Consider the following 21840-nt stretch of genomic DNA (forward strand, 5'->3'; position numbering starts at 1 on the left):
GAACCAGAAAAGCTCAACAGGAAGTGCCAGAAAACTTTTATCCGTCTCAACCATTTGGTTGAGACTAGATGGTTTACCAGGCGTGCAAATTACACTCATATAATGAATTAAACTTTTATTATATCAAATAGCTGAATAGGCGGGTGTGCATCGATTTTACAATAGCAACAAAAAATAAAGTAAAGCACAACTGAAGTGCACAGAGGCGACAGCCCATCAAGCCAAAAGTCACGATATTCTTAGTTCACATATTCACTAGGTTAATGAAAGTCGGAAAAACAGTGTCTGACTAACAAGGGTCGGAAGATTGAAGTTGGAAATTCAAAGTTTAAAGATAATTGGTGATAATTCCAAAATTTAAAAAAAAAAGTAAAATCACAAAAATACTGAACTCGGAGGAAAATTCAAAATGAAAAGTCCTTAATCAAATAGCAAAATCAAAAGATAAAACACATCAAACGAATGGATGAAAACTGTCATATTCCTGACTTGGTACAAGCATTTTCTTATGTAGAAAATGGTGGATTGAACCTGGTTTTATAGCTAGCTTAACCTCTCACTTGTATGACAGTTGCATCAACTTCCATTATATTGACAACGATGATTGAACAAAACAAACAGACACATTAACATGTTTAACCCCGCCACATTATTTATGTATGTGCCTGTCCCAAGTCAGGAGCCTGTAATTCAGTGGTTGTCGTTTGTTTATGTGTTACATATTTGTTTTTCGTTCATTTTTTTTATATAAATAAGGCCGTTAGTTTTCTCGTTTGAATTGTTTTATATTGTCATATCGGGGCCTTTTATAGCTGACTATGCGGTTTGGGCTTTGCTCATTGTTGAAGGCCGTACGGTGACCTATAGTTGTTAATGTCTGTGTCATTTTTGTCTCTTGTGGACAGTTGTCTCATTGGCAATCATACCACATCTTCTTTGTTATATTAAGTTTAAATGTCAAAAATAGGGGTACAGCAGTCAACATTGAGTTATAATCTTAATCACTAAAAAACAAACAAATAACAAAGAAGCACAAAATGGCGTTTCTTGTAAAACATATCTGATCTATTATTAACTCCTCCTCTCCTCCTTTTATCTCAAGCCTTTTATCTTATTTTAAATCGATTCCATTGGCATTGATTCAAAATATGCAGTAAAACCTTTTCTGAACTTTATTTTTATTAAAAAGGTAAAGTCGTTACTCTGCCGGGCTTAATAAAACGGCAGAAAAGCCTAACGAAAAATAAAAAAAATAGAAATAATATAAAGTTCATGCACTTTCAGTTTTAATTTTATGAAAATAACAAATGAACCTTTACACTGTTTACAATCGCCATTTTGTCTGTGAAACCGATGAGAAAGTAAAGCTATCACAGTTTTTGTAAAGATAGTCTGTGCTGTTGACTATTTCAGTAAGTGTATTTTTCAGTTTTAGACAGTAAGTCATGACACCAATTCATAACTAACAGATTGGATCACACGCATAATATCGTATTGATCGGGTTTTAAAAAGATAAGAAAATGATACAGGTCGGTTGTATGGTGTGTCATAAAAAAATCATGACACAAAATATCAGATTAACGCTATCTTTGTGGTTAAAACAATTAGACCTTAATTATATTTTAAAATGTGTGTACTTCATTTATGAAATTCTTTAAGTTCTTACAAAAATAAAGGGGGATCCACCCGTAGTCGAGATCAATATGTTAAAGGGGACGTAACTATACAAGTTAAAAAAATAATGTAAAATAGAAAAAGATGTAATTAGTGACATTTTCGAAAACCTCTTAATTAACCTTTGAAGAGCAGCGTACAGTATCACTTGAGAGACTTTTAAATATATCGGTGACAAACCGTTGCTTGGATAGGCACACATTTACTTTGTTGATAATAAACACCATCATTTGAGTGTGGATTTTTTCAGCGTACAATTACTTTGAAAGGCATAAATGCGTAATCTAGTGTGTTGAAACCTGTAAACTTTACATTTTGGCTGTATCCTTTCTAATTTTATTATAACATGGGTATCACATCCTAATTTTGACAATGATTTTTTTTAAAGAGATGGTAAATTAAGATGCGATCGATGTAAATTTACCGATCCCTTAAATAAACTTATAATTACTGAAGTATTATTTGATTTTGGATGTTAGGTTACGATGTAGCACCTCTTCTGATAAGCTGAAAGTTTTTTTGTCTATCGGTTAATAGACAAGATTTTGTCATGTGATCTTGACGTGATCAAAGGTTTTTTTAATTATTTACACCTAAATGTGCACCACATTTGTTATGCTTTTTCTACATAAGATATAGAAAATATTACTGTCATTACTTTGTAGATTTAAAATTAAGTGTAATAACAAAAAAGTGTCATGAACGTGACAGAAGTTGGCAGATTTTTTATCAATGTTTTTTGCCAATATTGATAAACTGACAATGACATCAAAGTATAATGTTCATGATATGGCAAAATACGAACCGAAATATAAATAGAGAATGTTAACAATTCCAAATTAGTGTTTATAAGAAAATAATAACAACATATCAAACCATGTTTCACGTAATCCGTCTTTTATATCATTTCAAAGAATCTAATAGGATTCTTCATCTTATAGTTTGAACAAATATAGCATAGCCTTTGTGCTAGTTTTTTTTTCTCTCTCTATCCAATTCCATAACAATGAATTTTATTTCAATTTTTAGGTCCGATAACGAAACAAGGAAAAAAGGAATCTGTTTCGATGGAATTTGAGGATTTTAATACAAAGTTTGAGATAAATCCAGGTTTAATACGGCTAAATCTGAACATAATGAATGCACTTGATATGCATGTTATTTGTTTTAGATTTATGAGTTTGACTGTCCCTTTGGTATCTTTCGTCCCTCTTTTATTCAAGACGCAAAGCAAAATATCGAAAAGCTTTTAATAAAAGATCATCCTATTGTCGAAAACGTTCAGAAGAACATTATTGCCATACTTAAGACTAAAATACCGAGAGAACGAAGAGAAGCAATATTTGATCTTGAAGAAATAAGAAAGAAGTCCCCAGATAATCTAAACGTACTAGCCGATTTGGAATATATTTATTTAGAGCTAGATCAAAGTAAAGATGCTGAGGCCTGCAAACATAAATACCACGAAATTCTTTCAGGTTCCTCCAAGAATGACATACGTTGCAAGCAAATATGTTTGCTTGAACAAGGGTATGCAATTATGACAGAGCGCACACTAATCAACCAAAGTACAGTGGAATTAAGGATAACTGATTTACACAAAATTCTTAACACAGAACTCGAAAGAAGTCAGGGAAGGAGAAAGGATTGTTTAGAGAGAGGACTTCACCACCAAATTCAAGTCTTACGTAATGTCCGAATTGCGAATGAAGACGAGAACGAAGACGGGCAACTAGTTCGAAAAGGATCTAGTCTTCAAAAATTTAAGTTAGCTGAGACATTAGATGCATCTTTTCCTAACATAATTTGGAATTACTACTATGCTAAGGCATTAAACCAGTATTATGATTCTCTGGAAACTATACGTAAAGATCAAGGAAAAGATACAATGAAGAAATTTAACAAACATATAGCTGAATCGGAACAGGCTTCAACATTTCAAGATGACTTTACAAAAGAAATAAAAATGGTTACATTAAAAGCAATTGAAAACTTTTGGATGATATCTCAAATTCAAATTAATGGCCCCATAGACAGAACATTTGTTGTAAGGTCTTATTCCTACATAGGGCACATACTGATCAAGCGTGCACGTGGTGATATGGTTCGGGATTCCGGAAACTCGTTTAAATTAAACAAAAATGAAAACTTTAAACATTATACAGATAATCCGGTTGAGGCTGAAGAAATGGCTAATATCATTAAAAGCGATGATGTAACTGTTTTAAGTAGATATGGAAAGGCTTTATGGAATCAAGCAAATGATAAAAAGGACTATAAAGAAAAGTTGAAATTGCTTCACAAGGCAAATGATATTCTTTCACATTCAATTGATACGGAAGACACTAGAAAAAGTTGTGTCCTCTCAACTAGAATGCATGTTTGGAAACAAATAGCCGGCATCCTAGGTAATAGTGACAGAGATTTCGACGTTACGAAGAAACATCTGTTGGATGCGAAACAAGATGGAGAAACAATTTTCAAATCTCAAAATAATTGTACACAAAGAGATATGACTTGGCAGAAATTTGTCAGAAACTTGCAAAGTTTCCTAAAACTTATAAGTACGGACGACAGTTTGTACGCACTAATGATCTTTTACATCAAGCTTTAGACTATTTGTTATATGCGTCTTATTTAGGGGATCGACCTGATTTTCATTTTGCTAACAAAAAGGCATCCTGTCTCTTCGATCCCGGTGAATACGCTCATGCCATTGAATGGGAGAAAAAGGCTTGGCTGCTTTCATCACCTTCAAACCAGATGTCGTTTTACATACTATGTAGTTATATGGTGACAATGTTTGAAGATGATTTGCAGATACCCTTTGATCAGCTCGTAAAAGAATTTTTGTTCGCTCATATATATATGGTAAAAGAAAATACCAGGATATAGTTCAGAGTATAGCAAAACTGTATAAGAATAACAAAAAAGGACTCTTGGTATTGATAAAAGCAATTATTGCAGAAACGAAGACTACACTTCGAACAACAGAAAATGAGATTCTAAGTGAATGCATAAAAATTTGGACACGTATTGCAGACGCAGGAGATTTAGAAGAGTATTCAAAATTAGAAAACATTTTGAAAGATGTGATACCACGACAAGTAAATGAGTATGTACTCTCAGAAACATTTCATCAGACATCTTTGAAACCTCTAGCTGAGGGTAGAAAGGCATGCTCCAAAGATTTTGAGTTTGACTTTTTTTATCACACAGTCATAAAGATGAATACTGGGTGACAAACGTTCTACTCAGATATCTAGAGAGCCAGTTTGATGACCAAGATGTAGCGTTTAAAGGTAATGTACAATAATTGAAAGTCTTTTATTTCCAGGAGAATAAAGTAAAACATTTCATTTCTGGTTCTCTTCTTCCTCGTAGATATATAAACAATACCAAACTGAGTTATTTCATTCAACGAACTTAAATTGGTATGGTAAAAATAAATAAGTAGATGAAAACCAATGAATGAAAATGATATATATAATTTATTAAAATTGATATATACATTTTTTATATAAGTACATTTGTTATCACAAATACCTTCACGGAGTTTAAAGTAGTCAGCACTTATGTTGACTTGAGTTATCATTGATATGTTCATAATTACAAATAAACTGTTTTTGAAATACTAAGGCTTTTAAACTTCGTACTTTATTTGGCCTTTTAACATTTTTTTATTCGAGCGTCACTGATGAGTCTTTTGAAGACGAAACGCGCGTCTGGCGTAAATATAAAATTTCAATCCTTGTATCTAGGATGAGATTGTTTGCATTAGTATGAAGGGATAAGTATTGTAGATGAGTTGTGTAGCATAGTCTGATAAATTGCTATCTCATTAGACTCAACAGAAAATATAGACCATGTGAGAGCTGTCACTGGAAAAACTACATGTGTCTATGATAGTGTATGGCATCGCTGACGTTGTATATAACCAGGTCTGGATCGACTGACAAATATAAATTTTAAATTCAAGTATTCTGATAAAAATAAAAGATACACAAAAAAATAAAAACAAATTAAAAACATTAATAAAGTAAAACATGATTTTTTTTTGATGTTTTTTTTTCTCTTCAAACAGCAAAAACAATAAATATTTAAATAAACTTTTCCTTCTGTAAAATTTAAGTAATATTTGATTTTAGTTTATCTTGTTAAAGAATTTTTTACTCTGAATTATAATCATTTTAATGAGTTTGTCTTCAGAAGATATTTTACATCCAAAATTAATTATTTTTCATACAATATAAATTTACAAAAAATATATTTATGCCGTATTTGGCACAACTTTTTGGAAATTTTGGTCCACAATGCTCTTCTACTAAGTACTTGTTTGACTTTATAACTATATGAGTCACTGATGAGTCTTATGTAGACGAAACGCGCGTCTGGTGTATTAAAATATAATCCAGGTACCTTTGATGCAAGTTCAACTTATAACAATTTAGACATAAAAACGAACTAAAAATCTTGACTTTAATATCTTTATTCTCATAAAATCAATGAATAACATCGGTATAGATATAACAACATTAGCTATTTCAATATATACAAAACAAAGAAGAGCATTACAAAAGTCAATGGCCAGGAGGACAAACATAAGTCTTGATTGTTTTTTTTTATAAATGAACAAAGCTTCATCGTGACTGACGTTCGTGTACACGACAAAACTGAATAATGACGTGTGATAAAAGATGACCATTTACGTGCCTGTTCGGAAACGATACATACAAATATAAACATAGTGGATATTCATCACAATTTTGTCGATTGTTACATTGGCGGCAAAAAGAAGAATACTTCACGTTTTTACCGAATATCAAATTCGCCCGAAACAATATTGCTCGCAGTACTTTTATATCTATGTCAATCGGATGGCGAGTTCCCTGTAACCACATAATTTAATGTTGAGGTTTTTAGGTTTAGAATTGATTTACACAGTTTTATATTAAAAATTCCTATATCTCATTATTTTTAATAAAAATCATCATGACTTTGCACCTATACAACAAAATTGGCTTGATCTTTTTATCAAAAAAATCAAGCTGACATTTTACAGAGAGCTGATACATTCGTCATAGTTTCAGGACTTCGTACATATGGGCTGCAAAGGCTTCTTAAAAATATAAAATTCATATTCAGAAAAACAAATATGTAACACATCAACAAACGAGTAACAGGCTCCTGACTGGGAACAGATACATACATACATAATATGGAGAGGTTACACAAATTACCGGGATCCCAACCCTCCCCACAACGTGGGACAGTAGTATAACAGTATAATATAAGAACGAACTATAAAAATCAGTTGAAAAAAGGCTTAACTCATCAGATGGATACTAATACAAATACTACATAGATGTACGTAATTCCTTTGAGAAAACTTTTACTGGACTAGTAAGTGGTGAAATTAATCATCACTGAATGAAATTAAGCTACAATAAGTTGATTAGAATTTTAAATTGAATCAATAAAACAAAATATGGTAATAAATTAAGATCTGCATGGATATCAGAAATGAAAAAAAGGTACAGTATATCATGTATATGTGTAATTGCATAAGCGCTTGAAATCTCAGCATGACTGAAAACCGACATTAAGAAACTCTAATCATATCAGTGTTCACATTATTTACATGAATTCATTTCATACTTACAGGTTGCATTGCTGACAGAGATTTCATACCTGGTATTTCTATACTGGATAATATCATTGGTGCTATAAAAAAAAAGTTACGAAGTCATCCTAATTCTAACAGATCACTTTGTATCTAGTAATTGGTGTCAGTACGAGGCAGATCGAGCCGTTATTAAATCATTAAATCTAGATTCAAAGGAGAATAATGGCGTTATACCAATTGTGTTAGAAGAATGTTCAATTCCTGAGAAAATCGACCATCTTAACTTCATAGATATGACAATAAAAAGGGATTTCTTGCAGGAAATGATGAGGGTAAAGAAGGGTTTGTTGCCCGTGGACATATAAAACTCCTTAATATAAAAGTCTATGTCCGAAACTTCATGATCTGAACTTATTATAATGAAATGCAATGAAATACTCTGTTTTTTTTAATAAAATCAATTTTCAACCTTTGAATTTTCCTTCCTTTTATTTGCTTGTGCATCGTTTAAATTCATTTGTTTTTCTCCAATTGTGCAATGATAGAAAACCTCACTTATAGGGTCTTTCGATGTGAGGACCTTGGTTTATGACCTTGAAATTGAGCTCAAGGTCAAAGGTTTATTTGACGTTCTAGATTTTGACCTCTGCCTTTGTACCTCATAAACAAACATGATAATGCCACGAGACTTTTTGCATTAAATTGCATACCACTTGACCATGGAAAAGGCCAACAGGAAAAAGTAAAATTCACAAAAATACTGAACTCCGAGGAAAATTCAGAACGAAAAGTCCCTTATCGAATGGCAAACTCAAATGATAAAACACATCAAACGAATGGACAACAACTGTCATATTCCTGACTTGGAACAGTCATTTCAAAGGTAGAAAAAAGTGGATTGAACGTGGTTTTATAACGCTAAACCTCTCACTTGTACGACGTCGCATCAAATTCCATTAAATTGACAAAGATGCGTGAACAAATAGGGGCACAACAACAACACGAACCCCACTAAAACTTGGGGTGATTTCAGGTGCTGCTCCACATGTGGATTTTTTGGTTGCCTTTTCTGACATCGGACTCGGACTTCTTTTATACTGAGTTTTAATGATGAGCGTATTACTGTGTGTTTCTTTATTCTTCATTGACTATAGGTAAAGAGGTGGTGGATATCTTGAATGAATGTTTTTACATTTCAGCTCATTTATATATTTTGGAGTTAAGTATGAGGCCCAATTCCAATTGTAGGATTTTCTCGCTGCGTTGAAGACTTTTGGTTGCCTTAGTTATCTCCTGTTGGTCGGGTTGTTGTCTCGTGACACATCCCCCATTTTTATAACTCTTAAATCATTATTTAGTAACAATATACACAAAAAATCTGTCCATTTCTATTTGTTAATTAGCCACTTGTAGATGGTGATGCTCCCTTGCAACCGTCGTATGGTGTTTACATATCTCAACTTGTTCCATTCTTTATGGTATTTAACAACCATTTAGTCTCTGTTTTGCTGAAAAATGATCACACTCGATTTTAAAAATTTGTCAAACCTTTTACTAAATTTTACTTCGCTACAAGAACATCATTCGTGAATTTAGAGCAATATGCAGACATCTAATATGTTTAAAAGAAGGACGAAAGATACCAGAAGGAGAGTCAAACTCATAGATGGAAAATAAACTGACAACGCCATGGCTAAAAATAAAAAGACAAATAGACAAATAATAGTACAGAAGACACAACATAGAAAACTAAGCAACACGAACCCCACCAAAAACTTGGAGTGATCTCAGGTTCTCCGCGTAAGTATTTCGCGTCTTATGGTAATATTCTACACAAAGCACGAACATGTCGTCATCCACCTGAAAAACAAACCAACCCTTTAAACAGATTAATTACAAAGAATATGCTGACGATACTGTTAAGGATGTACTTCGTTGAGGTTTTTGAATTTGTGTCAGATATAGTTCTCCTTGATTTTTTACCCACGATACAGAATGAAATACAAGTTGGAATAATAGTGAAATTCACTGTGACCAACTCAACGGCGGTGGTATAAAAGAAATTGGGGAAAATTTTACCAAGATATTTGAAAGCTCGTATATAAGTAGTGAAAAGAAAGATCAAAGATTTTATAAGTGCGTGTACTCATGAAATATTAAAAAAAAACTCTCAACTTTTAACAGTTTATATAGGGCTTTTTTTAAGTTTACACAGTCGCAAATTAAACTGGCTAAAAATTAAAGAAACCAGAAAGCCACTGTGAGAAAAAGAAGACTATGATACCATTTATATATGTACTTTCAATGATATATCTGTATATTCGATAGATTAACGGAGAATGGATGTTAATTTTCGTCACTCCGATTCTATTTCAAATGAAATCATATTATTTTTTCTATCGTCAATTAAATAGGTTACATTAAACAACAATGTTATCATATGTTTATTAGGTTTGTTGTGAAGCGTTCTCGTTTTTTGATGCTACACACGCATGTACATCCCTATAAACTTACGATCGCTGAGCTCAGATTTATTTATAAATTGCTTCTGTTTGTATATTTACAATATATTTTGAAGCACAATAAAATATTTCCATGAGAATTATTCGAAAAATACTTTCAGATTTTTCATTAATCTTTTGTTAAATGATGGTGGCCGTGAATACTATAAGCAAGTTCCGTTCGATGATTGTAATGCTACCATTTGATTCCGAGATCTAGCATAGAAAGATGGAGATCTAATATCACACATAGCTGTTTTCATCAGCTTTTTATTATAAAAGAAGGGGTAAATTGATAAAAAAAAAATATATAAGTGTTGTTGCCTATGGCGGGAAATACACTACAGTTTTTTCCTGTATTGGTTCCATTGAACCACAAAATGCCGTAAAACGTTCATCAGGTTAAGACAAGACGTGCTTTAAATATAAATGAAAAAAGGCAATGGGAAGCGAAAAGTGTTTATGTACATAAAGAGAGCTGTTATTTTGGTATACATTTACACTATTTTTTCCCATTGTTCCTGTTTTATTTATATTGATTGAAAGTCTGCATAGACTTAGTTCATACACAAGGTGCATGAACTAAATATGTGTATTAATACTTCCTGCACTTTGTGTTTTTGATCTTCTATAAATTCAAATGAACCTTAACAATCACCATTGTTTCTGTAAATTACATGTAAGCAGTGTTAGAATTATCACAGTTGGTTCAAATGTAGTATGTTAATGCTGTTTACTATTTGAGTGAGTATTAGTTAGTAATTGAGGATGTACTTAGGTGATCTAAGGTAAAATTAAATAAATCAAGCATTCAAAATTGATAATTTAAACTGGAAGAGTATTAGTTAAGGATCAAAATAAGTTAAAAATATTGATAGGTCATGGAGCTCCTTTTTGAGATATTTGATTTATAAATTATGGCGGGAAAAGGCTGACTCGGACTTTTACCTTATATTTGCATTGGTATTATTTGGGTCTCAAATCAAAAGAAAGAAAATCAAGAATCTGCTTGAATTTGGTCAAATTACCTTTTATGAGTCTTATGTTAAAAGATAAATAGGTGTTATGGGGCAAAATATTTCACCTTGTATCGTATGGAAAAACACCAAGGAGTCCGAACATTTGACACTTATTCCAAAACCTCACATCCTGAAGTATTTTGTTCTGGAAAGTGTTCTTTTTTGTCTTCCTTTTTTCATTTCAAATTGATATAAAACACAACACACACACACACAATTACGGGTATAGACTTTAGGGTATTGACAAGAATAAGCATAAATCATGCAATATCAATTATTGATATAAATGGATGATATCATTTTTTTATTGTCATTCATATTCTATTTATCAAGTAAAATGTAATCTTTCCCTCAGTTCTGTTCTTTGTATCTTTAAAAATGTTTCTTGGATATTAAAAATGATGTCATGTTATCCCTCGACTTGTCGAGTTATTTTTCTACACCTAAACGTAATAATATAAAAGTTGGGTCGTGTTTCCACAATATTTCCCCCTTGAACAAGATGGTTCAGGTGTTTTTAGCGAGACACCATCTCGGAATGTATCACGGCCGTCAAATATACATATTATTTTGGTAGAAATTAAAGCAGTAATTACAAGTGTGTTTTATATTTTATTTTGTTTTTTAAGTTAAAGATTTTCCGCTTATAACTCTATCTTACAATCTGATTTCATTGTTATTTAAATATACTATTACCTTTAGATGAATGAATGATTGTTCTTTAAACAATAACTTAATTTAAAATTCAATATAGTTGACATTTTAAATTTCAGAAAATTAAAGGTAAATGAGTATATATTATTCTGGTTGTTTGAGTTTCATTTGTTGTCCATTTTATTCTTAACTCCTGTTACCTTTTTTTACATAAGCAATATATTGGAAGACATATACAATACTTTGAATAATGTTCTTGTTTTTCTGTATAAGACGAGTAAAACATGTAGCTTTCTAAATTTTAACAAGATCAAACTGCATAAGTCAGACATTTGTAACTACAATAATTTATTGTTCTTTTGTTTTGACTTTAAAAAGTGCAACTATAGTAGTTTTTATAATAGTATACACTTACATGTATTTGTCGTTTTTTCTTGTCTGTTATATATGTTTTTCGTATTCATGTTATTATAAATAAAGGCAATAGTAGTATACCGCTTTTGAAGTGTCTCAGCTGAAACAAATCCGTGTCACAAACAGAAAAACGAGGGAAACACAACTATAAGAGTAAACAAAACGAAACAACAGAAACACAGAACTGCTACAAAAAAAACGCCATCATACATAGAAATAAACTATGTGATAGCAACTGCCATATTCCTGATTTGGTACCGGACACTTTAAGAAGAAATGATCTTTTGAACCTGGTTTAATGGCTAGCCAAATCCCGGCTTAAATGGCAATGTTTAAAATACTGTTAAATGACAGGAATACAGTACAAATAAATGCAAGAACATTCAGGACAAAGAAATAAATAAATAGATAATAGAACGAAATTCATAACAGTGTGGTCGACAGTAAAACGTTTATTAGTAATTGTACTGAAAAGTTTACCTTTAACTTGTTTGTCGTGGGCGATGGTTTTATGCTCACTCAGTCTATCGGAGGCCTTCAAGTGGGTATTTAAATAATCATTTGTTACACATTTTGATACATAAAATGAAACTTTCTTTTCACATATCATTTAAGGAATTTATTTTAAATAATTGTTATACCATCACTTACAACAGTTTCACTTTTAAGAATATTAATGTCCAGAGCTGATATCAATAAATAATAAAAAAAAAAAAAGTTTATTCATGGTAAAAAAAAACAAAAAAACTTTTAAGTTAATAGGGACCCGCGTTATTTCAGAAAATATCTTATTGATTAAGAGAACAAAAACGTCTACGTTGTGATCATTTAAGAGTGGCCTTCTATTTATTCAATGCTAACCATGTGGGCTTTGTTTTTTTTATATACCATAAATCGATTCGTTCATTCAGATATTTGTCAGTTTGCCTTGGCTCTTCAAGTCCAACACACAACTTCTCACGAAATTGGTATTTTTCTTACAAAAATTACATCCATGTGATGTATTCTTTTCATGGAGAATGAATGTTGCACCTTATTTTATTTGTTATCGTTTTTTTTTGTGTGTGTATCATTGACGTAAAGACAACCTGAATCTTTTTTATTCAAATTTAAAACATACGAGATGGCAATTATGACACAAAATAACTAAATTAAACTTACAGCAGAAGAAAGATAATGAACATCGCTTTTATAGTCTTCTAAATATCGAAGACGCGTGGTCTTTTTAAAAATGATGTAAATTTATAAAGGAAACAACAAACAAAATAGTTCGAATATTTATATTGGAAAAAGTAACGGTGTGTAAATCATAACAATTATTTTATTTCAATGAAAATCAAACTGTTGAATTTTTTCCGCTGCGAGCAAATTTTTAATTTTGGTCGCATTTTGAAAATCAATAAATCTTGTATTCTTGTTGGAAGCTGCACTGTGTAGTTTATACCCGTTTTTTTCAATGCCACACAAATCCAACACAGACAAAAAAAATGGTAGGTTCAAGAAATAATTGATGCAAACTATACTTTATTGTAGTTTTAACATGGGTAGGCATTATATTCGTGATTATTTTTGCCCGAGCGATATCGAAAAACTATTATAAAAAGTGTCCTAGTTCAGTGAAAATGTACGTCATACTTATTTCCTAAACAAATAAATAAACAAACATTAATTAGCATACAACACTACCAAAGGCCAGAGACTCCTTACTTGTATGATTTTGTAAAAAAAAACAGTCGAAAACAAAATTGTCTGTCCAATGGAAAAGTCGAAGCCCAAAAAAGATGAACAGTGCATTATAGAAACATAGAAGCTGGTTGCAAAAGTTGACGACAAGATCTATTTTATAACTTGAGTATGGCCTAATACTATTAACCTGAAATAAATATCTTTATAGCAATTCCCTTGATACGAAAGATCTACATGTTGCCTTGGGCTTTTTTTTTCTTTTTTTTTTTTTTTTGCTCTTTGGTTGGGTTTTTGTCTCAATGACAATTCAATTTTCATTCTTATCATAGATATAACTGCATGTTAAAATAAGAATATGAAGTGTGATAGGCAATCAGACACATTCTTTCCAGGGACCAACAGGCGTTATCAAGCTATAGGTCCCCGTATGGCCTTCGACCATTAGCAAAATACACACTTTATAGAATGAAAGCTCCAAGAGGTCTTGGGATGAAAAAAAAACAAACATAAAAGATGAGCGAGAAAAAAAAATAGGGATACCGCATGGAAATTGGAAAATGGTCCGCAACATTAATTTAGTCAACTCACTTAGTTGAAATCAAAGACCTGGCGAATTTTAGCCTTTTGCAATGGATGTGATGTATGTTTAAAAAAAAATCATGGTTTGTTTGGACATTTTTATAAATCAAGTCTTGTTTTTAAATTATTTGCAAGTAAGTTTTAAGTCATGAACAAATAATCACTCACAGAAAGACGTCAAATCCATCAACAAAAGAAAAAAATTAATCGACGACCGACAACGCACAGAATATCATGTATGTGTTCCGGACCATATGAGTATTTGGACCATACGCATATATCATGACCATAAGGGTATACTAATATGGTCCAACCATACACGTATGGTCCAAATACTCATAAGGTCCGGAACATATTTTATTTGCGATCACAAATGCACGAAGACGTCCATTTCTATGTAAATTGGGTCGATTTTTTTATATAGATAAGATGAATGCGTTTCTGTTGCCAAGTGTTTTTCACAAGTATAGTAGCAGTATAGCAGAACGGTTAAAGTTTCCTATATACACCAAATGATACATTTTGCCAATACAATAACGTAAATGCATGCAAATTTCACAAGGTTTAATCCAAATAGCTTTCTTACTATCCAATAACTTTCAAGTACGAAAAAGACAGGGCAGAAGTATATTTATTTGTCTTTATGTTTCGTATTTGCACAACTTTTGAAAGTGGATTATGCATTCGTTCTAAAATAAAATTAGACCAGATAAAAGTTAAAAGATTACATAACTCGACAATCGCAATTGTTAAATCCGAAAAAGATAATCAATCAATACATGCATTCAGTAAGTCATTCTTTTTTCTGAAAGAACATGGCTTTGCGATATCTTATTATGAAAATTGATTGTCGAAACATAACAAAAACACAAGTAAAGGACGTTTAATTAATCAATATAAATCAAAACACAAATTCCTGAGTAGTATTTCGAATTATTTTATATAGGCGTTGAGAACCTTTGGTGACCCCACGGTTTAAATGTTTATATTAAGGACGTCGTGAGCAATGGGCGTTATAGACGAACGTTCACCTAATCTGTCCCAGTCAATGGGATATTAAAGTGCGCCAATCAATGTCCATGGCCACACTGTTATGAATTCGATACTATAATATACAATTAAGAAGGGAAACAGGGAATACCTCAAAGAGACAAAAACCCTACCGAAGAACAGATAACAGCCGAAGGTCAACAATGGGTCTTCAGCGCAGCGATAGGATCCCGCACCCTGAGGTGGTGCTCAGCTGGCCTCTAAATAACCTAGCCAGCTGCTCCTGATTTGTGACAGGCACAAAACTGCGGCGGGGTACATATTTTGTGATATCTAAACCACCACCCTTTACCTCTAGCCAATGAAGAAAAAACACATAGCAATACGCACAGTCAACTAAGTTTAAAAAGAAGTCCGAGTCCGATGTCAGAAAAGGTAACAAAAGAATCTAAGCAAAATGACAATGATAGATGAATTAACAAAGGACTACTATCAATTACTGACACGCTAGCTCCAAACCGTAGTTAAACTAATTGAAAGATTATGTTTTCATCAGATGAAAAGCGTAAATTCAAAACTTATTAGATAAATGAAGTGCCAAAAAAAAAGCCAAAGTCGGCTAGGATTCAGAGCTTTCTATGAGAAAGGTGTATTCCTTAAATTTAAACATTTTCAAATTTTGTAACAGCAAATTTTAATAAGAAGTATTCGTCTTTTCATGCCAGTAACAATGGACTGGATATGTGGGATGGATATATCCTCGGTGTACTATTTCTTTTATAATATAGAGTTAGTGTTGGATAGAATAGCTACACCAGACAGTATTTTAATATCAATGAAAAGTCTGATACAAGTTGAAATTATCTATATATTTTCAATTATCTTGAATATCCGATCAATCACTTACAAGTGTCGACAGAAATACAAGTTCACTGACTAAAAACAAACGTCAATCCATTGATATGTTCCCTCGACCATTCCATCTACACCAGCACTCGGCATCTGATGCCCCGTGTATTGGAGGTGGCGGTATTTATATTCCATTCCTTTGCAAATGTCTTCCATTTATTTAATTTTGGTTTATTTCATAATTATTCTGAACAGCTGTATTATGGTATTCTGAATAAATGATCTCAATCGCAAATCTTGAGAAAGATGCTGTCTCGGATGCTGTGCAAATGAATTCGTACTCGTTCAGCATTGTCCTCTCACTTCAAAAGTTCGAAAGAAAAATTGTGTACAAAATTCAGATATAACACTTACATAATTTCAAAAAGTATTTTTGAAAAGCATGATAGAATTTTTTTGGAAAAACTTATCTTTTTTGCTTTGTTGCTTACATTTGGTATACGCGCTAGTTTGTCTCTTATCGTTTCACTTAAAGTTGACTTTAAAACAATTTTCAGGTTTGTAAAAGAACAAAAAATGGAATCAGTTAGAAAGAAACTTCAGGCTTTCAATACAAAAATGGAAATAAAGCCGAGTTTTATACGCCTAAACCTGAACATTATGAATGCACTTGATATGCATGTTATTCAAGACGCAAAGCAAAATATAGAAAAGCTTTTAATAAAAGAACATCCTATTGTCGAAAACGTACAGAAGAACATTATTGCCATACTTAAGACAAAAATACCGAGAGAACGACGAGAAGCCAGATTTGATCTCGAAGAAATAAGAAAGAATTCCCCAGACAATCTAAACGTACTAGCCGATTTGGAGGATATTTATACAGAGCTAGATCGAAGTAAGGATGCTAAGGCCTGTAAACATGAATATCAAGAAATTTTATCAGGTGCCTCCAAGAATGACTTGCGTTGCAAGCAAATATGTTTGCTTGAACAAGGGTATGCAATTATGATAGAGCGAACACTGATCAACCAAAGTACAGTAGAATTAAGAATATCAGATTTACACAAAATTCTAAGCACAGAACTTGGAAGAAGTGTGGGAAAGAGAAAAGATTGTTTAGAGAGAGGACTTCACCACCAAATCCAGGTATTGCGCAATGTCCGAAATGCAAATGAAGACGAAACCGAGGACGGACATCTAGTACGAAAAGGATCTAGTCTTCAAAAATTTAAACTAGCTGAGACATTAGACGCATCTTTACCAAACTTAATATGGAATTACTACTATGCTAAATCATTAAATCAGTATTATGATTCCTTGGAAAGTATTCTTAAATGTAAATTTTAAAGGTCGTGTAAACGATACAATGAATCAATCGAACAGATATACAGGTGCATCAGAACAAGTTGAAAAGTTTAAAGAAGACTTAATAATTGAAAAGAAAAACGTAACTTTAAAAGCAATTGAAAATTTTTGGATGATATCTAAAATTCAAATAAACAATGATGACATGATAAAAACATTCGTTGCGAGGTCTTATGCTTACATTGGACACATATTGATGAAACGTGGTGATTTGGTATTAGCTGAACATTTATTTAGCTTAAATTCAAATAAAGACTTTAAACGTTTTACAGATAACCCACTTAAGTCTGTAGAAAAGGCTTATAACATTAAACCAGATGATGTTACTGTTTTAACAAGATATGGAAGGACTCTGTGGAATAAATCAGTGACTGAATATGACAACCAAGAAAAATTAAGATTACTTCACACAGCAGACGATATTCTTGCTTGTGTAATTGATAAGGAAGACACTGGAAATTGGTTTGCATTATCAACTAGAATGCTTGTAAGGAAGCAAATGTCAGACATTCTAGAGAGAACAAATTTAGAATTAGCTGAGCAATATCTGCTGAAGGCAAAACATGACGGTGAAAAAATTTTCAAATCGGAAAATACACAAAGAGATATAATCATCCTCGCAGAAATTTGTCAGAAACTTGCAAAGTTTCCGAAAACTAATGAGTACGGACGAACTTATGTACATACACACAGTTATTTACATCAAGCCTTAGATTATCTTTTCTACGCCTCATATCTAAATGATCGTCATGATTTTCACTTCGCTAATAGAAAAGCATCATGTCTGTTTGACCTTGGTGAATATGCTCATGCAATTGAATGGCAAAGTAAAACCTGGCTACTATCATCAGATTCAACCCAAAAGCCATTTAACTTACTTTGCAGATACATGGTGACAATGTTCGAAGATGATTTGCAAATACCCTTTGATCAGCTTGTAAAAGAATTTTTGTACGCTCTTATATATGGCAAAACAAAATACCAGAATATAACATGGAGCATCGAAAACCTGTATAAGAAAAACCAGAAAGGACTTCTGAAACTGCTTACAGCAATTATCGCTCACGCGAAAACTACGCTACGAAAGACAGAAAAGGACATTCTTACCGAATGCATTCAAATTTTGACAAATTTTGCAGATACCTATTATTCAGAAGAGTATTCAACATTAAAAACTATTTTGAAAGATTTAATACCACGACAAGAAAATGAGTATGTTCTCTCAGAAATATTTCATCAAACATCTTTGAAACCTCTAGCTGCAGGTAAAAAGGCTTGCTCAAGGAATTTTGAGTATGATTTTTTCATATCTCACAGTCATAAAGACAAAGACTGGGTAACAAACATTTTACTTCGATATCTGGAGAGTCAGTTTGATGAACAAGACGTGGCATTTAAAGGTAGTTTATGATAAACTTAAAACTCAATTACCAACTGATTTTTCTATTTCAGAAGTATTTTTTATCAAGGTACACCTGAAAAATAATATGAAATGATCTATAATCCTTTGCCATTTAAAACATTGCAATATTTCAGGTTTCTCCTGTGTAACTGACTGAACAGATATGTGACTAAATGAACTTTTATACGAATACCTCAAGTATGCGTTAAATTTTTGATTTGTATAAGGAATGAATATAAAAGATACAAAGCTGGTTAGAAAATGAAACGTAATACATGAAAACTGATTTACGTAAAACTCAGATTTAGTGAGTTATAATTAAGAATTGAATGCTTCTTTTTGTAACTTCATTGGAGTGTAAAAGCGTTGACCGAAGTACATTTTGTATGAAACACGGAAGCGCTTCATTCTCAAAATGAGCGCACGGTCAACGCTTTTACAACCCTATGAAGTTACAAAAAGAAACATTCAATACTTATAATTACATTTTTTAGCTAGGATCATGAAAACATGAATTTTATCATCTTTTTTATTTTTTTCACCTGTGCACTTTATTGTGGGAGCTCGTGTTATCATGAATGATAAGTTTTATTGTGTAATGTAATTGCTTAAGGAATAACACGTGATGTGCAGTTAGCCAATCAGAATAACGTATTATAATGAAACATACATCTAATGTAATTATTGTAAATTGATATAAGGTATTACTTAATAACAATTCAGAAATGAAGAAGAATGTAACAGATAATCGAAAACAATTTAAGTTCATAAAAAAGCAAGCTCGTCTCGGGATATCTGACTGACAAGATTTCGAAATACGGAATAAAAAAAAATTTTTGACTTATTTTAATAAAACTGATATTTTTCTTTATAACTTATTCGTTGTCAGACCTATTTTCTAAACTTAATCTTCGGAAACAAAAACCTAATACTGAACAAAGACGACATATATCTGGTGTGAAAGATTCGTTTTGTTTGTACTCACATCTTTTACTAGATGCATTTGTTTACATTGTAGGTTGCATTGCTGACAGAGACTTTATTCCAGGTGATTCTATACTGGATAATATCATAGGTGCTATCAAAAAAAGTTACAAAGTCATTCTTATTCTAACGGATCACTTCGTGTCCAGTAATTGGTGTCAATACGAGGCAGACCAAGCCATTATTAAATCGTTGAATCTAGATTCAAATGTCACAAACTGCGTAGTTCCAATTATGTTAGAAGAGTGTTCAATTCCTGAGAAAATCAACAATCTAAACTTTATTGATATGACAATAAAGAGGGATTTCGTGCAAGAAATGATGAGATTAAAGAAAGTCTTGTTGCCCGGAGAAAACTGAAACTTCGCAAACAAATTTCATAACTCGAGAACTTCTAACAATGGAAATGAATTGAATAAACCATGTTTTGTTTTAGACAAAGTTAAACAATTGAATATCTTTGGAGCGGTTATTTAGTTGTATTACATATCTAAAATCTGTGTCTAATCTAATTGTGCAGTGAATAAAACTATTTTAAAGTGTTGAATACGATCAGTTACTCTTTTAACCTCAATGATAAAAACCTATAGCTGAGTAACACAGTGTCAGTGATTCATAATCCCATCCTTCTGTGTATCAGAATCGAAAGATTTTGGAAGACAATTCGAATATCTCTTGTTTGATTGAAATGAAACTTTTAAGAGGTATTGGTAAATGGAAGAAACCGATTGGTTTTGGATAAACAGTTCAAAGGTCAAGGTTTCAGTAATATAAAAGAAAAATGGGGAAAATGGTATCCGAATTTTTACACGAGTTTTTTTGGTTGATTAAAATGAAACTTGTAACCGGGTCCTTCATTTGGGCATAACCAATTTTGTTCGTTCCTTGCATTGAAATACAAATAATGAGATGCGAAATTTGATACTTCTTGCAATCCCCAAGTATATATACATTCTACCACTGCATCTAGTGTGATACGATATTTATCCTGTCGAGACACTTAAATTTTCAAATTTAAAACGCTAGGCTCGCCGATCGTTTAAAATATTTAGAATTTAACTGTCGATAGTGGATAAATATCGTATTACACGAGATTTGGTGGTAGAATCTGTTTCTCTGTGATTTTATAACAATATGTAGGCAAACTTATGAATAACTGAATAATAAGCAAGTTTATTTGTACTTAATAGAGTTTAAGTATTTTCAACTCGACCGTAGTTTATAATTTATTTCTCAGTTAATGCGCATTTCGGGTAGGTATAGAACCAATACTAGCTTTTTTTTCCTGCGTTAATCTGTATGCAAAGTTACTTACAACTTCTCGTCCAATCAAATTGCTTGAATTTGTCTTCTAATTTTCATAGTACATACTTTTTCCGTGTACTAAGTGTCGGTTAGTGTATAGAAAGGTATATAAATTGAAACTTAGAGCGAGGGGCTTGCCCCGAGCTCTTAGTTTCATATTATATACCTTTCTATACACTATCCAATTTAGCACATATTTACAACTTGAGTAATCCTGAAATTAGTCTATTGACATGATTTGGCTGACTAGATGTAGCTTATTTACGTAGTTTTGTAAATCTACTCACTAATATCATTGTAAAACTGGGATTTCAAAAGGCCCTTGACTTTAGAATGAAAAGATGGTAGTTGCTGGTGTAAGTATGATTATTGATATTAAGCGGTGTTTTACTATACATGTTTTTATTTACATAGTAAATAAACTCATCATAGATACCAGGACTAAATTTTGTATATACGCCAGACGCGCGTTTCGTCTACAAAAGACTCATCAGTGACGCTCGAATCCAAAAAAGTTAAAAAGGCCAAATAAAGTACGAAGTTGAAGAATATTATGGACCAAAATAAATTGACCAAAAGCAGACAATTCTTAAATTGCAGTGGAAGCTTTACATTCTTGAAAAGATTTTTCAATTTCACATAAAAACTAAAACTGTATTGAAAATGCTTTTAAATGAGTACAAACAGTTGGATCCCCTTCCCATATCTTTGGTGGATATGAAACTGGTTTCAGAAATGAAAAAAAGGTACAGCTTATCATGTATATATGTAACTGCATAAGCGCTTGA

At 32.1% G+C, this 21840-nt stretch overlaps 2 long non-coding RNA genes across 2 annotated transcripts; both read left to right on the forward strand.

Moving 5' to 3' along the window:
- The first annotated feature begins 1338 nt into the window (after nucleotides 1–1338).
- Nucleotides 1339–7749, forward strand: LOC143062346 (uncharacterized). The gene is made up of 3 exons (XR_012974704.1): nucleotides 1339–1412; nucleotides 2705–4977; nucleotides 7340–7749. It is a non-coding gene; the product is annotated as an uncharacterized LOC143062346 (long non-coding RNA).
- A 2675-nt stretch (nucleotides 7750–10424) lies between these two features.
- LOC143062347 (uncharacterized) lies at nucleotides 10425–20270 on the forward strand. Its single transcript, XR_012974705.1, has 3 exons — nucleotides 10425–10546; nucleotides 16551–18761; nucleotides 19782–20270. It is a non-coding gene; the product is annotated as an uncharacterized LOC143062347 (long non-coding RNA).
- Nucleotides 20271–21840: the final 1570 nt, after the last annotated feature.

This window comes from Mytilus galloprovincialis, chromosome 2 (assembly GCF_965363235.1).
Source record: "Mytilus galloprovincialis chromosome 2, xbMytGall1.hap1.1, whole genome shotgun sequence".
In the NCBI taxonomy this organism is placed as follows: domain Eukaryota; kingdom Metazoa; phylum Mollusca; class Bivalvia; order Mytilida; family Mytilidae; genus Mytilus; species Mytilus galloprovincialis.